The sequence below is a fragment of the Pinus tabuliformis genome, chromosome 6, assembly GCF_031772625.1.
Source record: "Pinus tabuliformis cultivar Carrire ecotype Pingquan chromosome 6, CPIR1, whole genome shotgun sequence".
NCBI classification, from domain to species: Eukaryota; Viridiplantae; Streptophyta; class Pinopsida; order Pinales; family Pinaceae; genus Pinus; species Pinus tabuliformis.
In genome coordinates, this window is record NC_142292.1 from 428,755,840 (window position 1) to 428,762,609 (window position 6,770).

A 6,770-nucleotide genomic window follows, 5' to 3' on the forward strand; every position below is an offset into this window, starting at 1 on the left:
CCTTCTGGTTTCCTCTGCCACTTAGATCTGGGTCGTTGATCGGCTAAATCCAACGGCTACTAGGCATTGCTCAGTCCAAGCCTCTGATACTTGGTTTTTCGACTGTTTTAATGTGTTTTAGCCTCCCGATAGTGTTTTTCTGCCCTTTGAAGGACTCTTGGTATGCGATGGTTTTGACTTTTAATGATCCTTAAGAGGATTTTGAAGACTTAAAGAGCATATATGGATCCATTGGCATGGTTTTAAGAAAATGTGGAGACTTTGGGGCCTATTTGGGTCTATTTTTTGTCCATTTGCCAACCAGGCTAACATGAACTACTTAAGATTAAGATAAAATGACATTTTCTAAGTTAATTTGCATACCTTAAGCACATGGTACCCTTTTGGCCACAATCTAGATAATATGATCGAAATAGGTATAACTAGGGGTCAAATAGAGTTCGAAAATAGGAAAACAATATATTGGAAGGCTATCAAAATTGAGCAAAACTCAGACTCAACATAGATTATGGTATACTTTCTGTTATTTAATCTTCCATAATAGAATAAATTCTATTCTATTTTTTTCCTTTCCAATAAATTAGAATAGGCATATTTATTTTTCATTAAATTTTCCAAGCGTTTCTATAACATAGTGGTCTTTATGCATCTTGACCTCTTTTCAATTAATTTGATCAACCTAAGTAGAATATATTGCATTTTTTACACATAGTATTGATACCTCTTAAGTTTGTATGAACCCGAAGTAGATAATAAATTTGATACCCTTAGGATTTTCAGCATCCTTGTTGCAATACTGAAGGCCATCACTTTTTGGTGTCATTGCTCGGGAGGGGTCAAAGTAAGTAATTTTTTTTACTTAATTGGGTTCACTCTCATTTCATTTCCTAAAAAAATGCAAAAATGTTGCATCAATGTTTTCTATTTATAAAATAAACAAAGACAGATAAATAAAAGGTAGTTTATTTCACGCCTTGTAGATTTAAGGATAACTCAAGATTTTTTTTGTCGAAAACCCCCAATTCGACAAACATTCAACCTTCACTTTTTGTTGACTATGGGCTTCCTACTCTATCTAAAAAGGATTTAGGGGTCTTATTAGGTGAGAAACCCAATATTTTTTAGGAGCATATACAGGAAGAAGTACTTCCATCACCTATTGAAAATATGGCTGGAAATAGGTTGCCAAAAGTCATTCCTATTAGGGAGAAAAATGAGGAAGCTAAAATGAATAATATTAATCGCACTACTGTTAGGTTTCTATAATACTAGTGTAGCCCCTATATTGTTATTTATGTGTCACATGTATCCCCCATATTTCTATTATTGTGCCCCTTGGAAGCCCACTACCATTTCTCCGTAGAAATGATACCAATTTAGTGTTGTATCCTTGAGATGGTTCTTGTCTATAGAACTATGCTAGGGAACCGGAGTCTGATTTTATAAATGATTGGATACAGATTATATGTAACCTAAAGGTTGTAAGACAATAGGTCTTAGACAAATAAACCAAAGGCCCTTAGGTGTTAGACAGATCAACTAAAGGCCCTTATTATATTGTAACCCTTTATTATATACCAAGGAGGTCTTATCATTTGTATCATCCAGGAAGTGTTCATTTATGTGATGTAAAAGGAGGTTTCCCCACTCAAAGAGGATTATTTTCAAGTTGTTGACTTATTTTTTTTAATGTTTTTGTGATTGTGTTACATAAAATTTGATATCAAAGCTTTAGGTTCTAGAGTTTCACTTCTTCAAACAAGCCATCTTGGAATTTTCGCTATAACATTTTTTGGGAAAGCTTAAGAAACTGAAAATTTGACCATGTGGAGCCAAAATCGTGATGAACGTCATATAAAACATTTAGAGCTTTCTTCACTATAGTTCTGGGGATATGGTCCAAGGAAGTTAGGGTTTTTGCATGCTCAAAAATTCTGTCTCAAATAGGTGTTCCAAGAAAAATCTTCATAACTTTCTCTTCATGCATCAGATTTTGAATTTTGTAAAATGTTACTGAAATTGAATGGACCTTCATTTCTGGTATATAATTTTCAGGTCTGAAAGTTAAAGCAATAGCACGTGGCATCTAGTACAATTTCACTCTACTTAACTAGTCCATAATAATGTCATCTTGGGAAAATTCGCATAACTTTATCTTGAAGAATCCAACCTATGTATAACTAGTGGAGTTGGAAACAAGACACATACGGCTACCAAAAAACAAAATTTTAAAAATTGGAGGGCTAAAATCTTAGATATACAATAGTTTCATGGCCAACCTTATCAACAAGCTCAAAATAAAGCTTTTAGAAGTTATGTATTTTAAGTTTACATAACTTTTGTTTAAAAAACTAGTTTGAAGTTATTTAAAAGGCATAGTGAAACATAGATATAATTATCTGTTTCCAATATGCCTTGGAAAAAAATAATGGATACACTGAGTAATTCAATAGAAATCACTACTATAATGCATAAAAAGAGGTTGAAATGCAATATGATAAATCAAAACTGTGGGACCAAGTGCAACAAATTTCACTCTCACAAAGAGAAACAAAAAATGAATTGGATGGTTTAATAGAAAAGATTGATGTTTTAATATCAAACAAGGATGATTTAAAAATATAAATGGGATTTTTTAAAGTATACATTAATGTGATCAATGCGAATTTAGAAGGGTTGACAAAGTTGATGTAAGAAAGGCTTCTTAATGATGAAGGTACTCCATGAAAATCGTGATGAGGACAAAAGGAAAACCAATTAGGATTTTAGAGACTCTAATGTTGGGTCTAAGTCCCAATGCATTCCAAAGATCGATATGCAGAAGTTTGATAGCAAGGAGATTGTAACATAGATACTACAGATGGAGCAATTATTTGATCTACATGATGTGCCACACAAATAAAAAGGTGTGTGTTACATGTTTATATTTAGAACCCAATCGGTTTGTTTTGTATTGATGGGTTTTTTTCTCATAAATCAATTGTCACTTGATTTTTTTTTATGTATGAATTGGTATCACATTATGGGGATACAAAGAGAAAATATTCTTTAGCCAATTGATAAATCTCAAACAAAAGGATTCAATGGCGGAGCACATTGAGGACTTCCAAAGATTGGATATCAAGGCAACTGATATTCTAGAGAGAGAAAGAAGGGGGGTGTGAGTTAGTGAAAAATTAGGTCCACCAAGGGAGAGAGGACCAACTTCTATAAATAAGCCAGCGAGGCCTCTCCTTGGGCTCTTTTGACAATTCTACTTCTGAACACAAGTTATCTTTAGTTTTTTAGCCATGTCAACCAGTGTTGTTTAGCACAAGGAATTCCAAAGCGGGAATTCCATCTCTACCTTTTGTTAACTTCAAGTATCACCCTAGGATAGATACAGAGATTAGGAGAAGTTCTTTTTTTAGCCTTTACATTGCATTTTAATTGTCAACTAGTAATTGACACAATTTTGTGGGTTGCAGGGAGACTTGATTTGGAGCCAAAACCCTTCCTGGTTTTGTTGGGTTTTTCGAGAAAAGTCACCAGTGAATTTATCATAATTTTTTTAGCACTCTAGAGTGTTGAAACAATAATTATTTCCATCTAGCAATAAGGAATAGTTCTTGTGGGAGCAATTTGTTAGCATTGGAGCCATTTTTGACACTTGGGTTTTTCCACCAGCTTGCAATAGCAAGCCCAAGATCCTCTATACTCATTAGCGTACTCAAATTCAATACTATTAATACAATGGTTCATAATTTTTCTCATATTTCTTGTGTCTAATATCTATGGGTGTGTTTTTCTTAATTTCATAACTATAACTTGTTCATTGCATTCTGTCTGCATTCTCCACCAGCTGATGCACAGAGAGCATGGCATTGTAAGTCTCCACCACTGTGTCAGACACCTTGGGAGAAGGGAAAATAGAGAAGGTAAGAATCATTCTATCAGGGTACTCGTCCCTCATCTTGGAGATCAAAAGGGTTCCCATCACAAATCCAGTGCCTCCTCCCAAAGAATGACACACTTGAAACCATTCGAGACAATCACAATTTTCTGCTTCCTTCCTGACGACATCCAACACGGAATCAATGAGGTCAGCCCCTTCGGTATAATGACTCTGGCCTAGTTATTTCCAGCCCTTAATTGGCCAAAAACGAAGTTATCAGGCCATAATGCTTGGTCCTCATAATGTCCATGGTCCCACGCTGTATAGTACTCCACTTTGGTATCGTCTAAATTGTTCTTGATAACGTGCTTCACAGCGGCACCTGTGGTTGAAGTGTCAAGGCCATGGCTACCATAGAGGGACACAGGGTAGAAATCCGGGCACTCTCACATTCCGCTATGCCTAGTAGAGTGTAGAAGATTTCACCCATCTAAAAAAATCTTTTCTTCTGAACATCAATGCCACTCCCACCTTATTCGTATCCCTTTTGCTGCCGACCAGGACTCACCATCTTTGGTTTGATTGCAGCCATGTCGTCATTCGATCTCTGAAGGAATTGGCATTGATGCCAATAGGCACCATGATTGGATTCTCTGGGATCTTCTTCTGCTGCTCCAGCAAAGGATCCGATGGGTCTTTGAGAACAGCCATCGCTTGAACTTGTTCCGAGGCATTGTTGAGTCCTATGTATAAGATCACGAGAGGCCCACCTTTGTGTAGTAAAGTGGCAGATCTAGACCAGGCGCCATTGACATCATACCATTCATTACGGTATATAGCTGTACCGACCATGTATGCCCAATTTATCAGATCTCTCGAAACTGCATGACCCTAGATTATGAGTCCCCACTTAGCCGACTTGGGATTATATTGGTAGAACAAATGATAGTAGCCCTTATAGAATAATGGCGCTGCAATTCAAAATCATTACACATGTTAGAGTGCAAGTTCTTTATGAGTCACATAAAATCTTTCTCCTGGCACCTAGAATAGAGTATCAGATGCATATTAATTAGCCTGCACTAATCCACACTTGCTTCACAAGGAAAAAGACAAATTTTCATTAAATCCTAGCGATGATCAGGTAAAAAACAATTTTCATTTAGACGAGCACTAAAAACAACCCTTCGAGGTCTCTGAACTTTTTCTTAAATATCTTTATCGAACTCACGCGTAAGTGTAATAGTTGGGCGACCAATCACATGCTTGTGGGGGCAAACACCTGGTTTAAGAAAACATTCAAAGGGAAAAACATAAATTCTCATTTCATTACTTGGCTGACTTAATGAATGAGAATAGAAGAAATGAATAAAGAAGGAATTAATAAGGGTGGTTTAATTAAGAATCGGTGGCACCCACTCTATCGGTTCTCCAGTATGCATTAGTCTATCCTCATGTTGCACACTTGATATGTTATGCATCAAGCAGCTAGTATTCTATGTTTTCTTTCTCGTGTTTCTTTTCCTACATGTAATCCTTATACAAAAACTTTTCATTGAATATGACATCTCTTCTCCTAATGATTTTTTTATTTTCATAATCATATAAGAGATAACCAATATCATTAATACCATATCCAATAAAGGTACATTTCCTTGATTTTTCCTCAAGCTTTCTTCTATTTTCTTTATTAATGTGGACAAAGGATTCACAACCAAAGGTCTTTAAAAATGAGTAGTTTACCCTTTTACCTGTCCATGCCTCCTTTGGAATACCTCCATCCAAGGAACTCAAAGGCCCTCTATTTATTAGATAAACAACAGTATCTACAACGTCTGCCAAAAATTGTAAAGGAAATCCTGCATGCAATCTCATGCACCTTGCACATTTCATGATTGCCTTGTTCATCCTTTCTGACACCAGTTTTTAGTGTTGTTCCTAGAATGTCTTCTCTTTGTGAATTCTATGCTCTGAATAGTACTTATCAAACTCTTTGCTACAATATTCACCTCCATTGAGACACTTCAACCTTTTTCCTATCTCATTTTCAATAGAAGCTTTCCATTTCTTAAAAGTATCAAATACATCAGATTTATTTTGAATACAATAAGTCTAGGTTTTTTTGGTTGCATCATCAATAAAAGTAACATAGTAATGATATCCACCGAGAGATGGTACTTGATAAAGTCCCCATACATATGTATGCACAAGCTCTAATTTTTCTCTCTTCTTTTCTTTCCCAACTCTGAGGAATATGACTCTCTTTTGTTCTCTATAAACACAATTCTCATAGAAATCCAAATCAACATGCTTCAAACTTGGAAACAAATTCCTTGAGTGAAGAATCTTCATCCCCATCTCACTCATGTGCCAAAGCCTATGATGCCACACTTTTGTATCTACTCCTATAGAGGTTAAAGTGTTAACATAATTAGAAATACCATTGCATAAATATAATGTACCAACATTTTCTCCTTTTGTTATTATTAGGGCTCCTTATTGACCTTCCAAGTTTTATCTGTAAAATTAGTTAAACGGCCTTCATCTCCCAACTACCCTATTGAAAATAGATTTTTATTCTTATCTATAACACTCCTTGACTCCTTCAATAGCCATTTGTTTCCATTTTTTTGTTTTATGAAAACTCTACCCATTCTAATGATTTTATAGGGTTTATCATCACCCAAACGAACCTGTCCAAAATCTCATTGAACATAATCATGAGAATGTTTCCTATCAGGTGTGGCATGGAATGAGGCCCCCGAACCTACCACCCAGACATCAATAATATTTTCTAATGAAAGAATGAAATCATCTTGCAACACATCACCCGTGACATTTGCTTCACGATTATTTTCTTGTTACACGTCTCCTTCTTTTCCTTTCCAAGACTTAG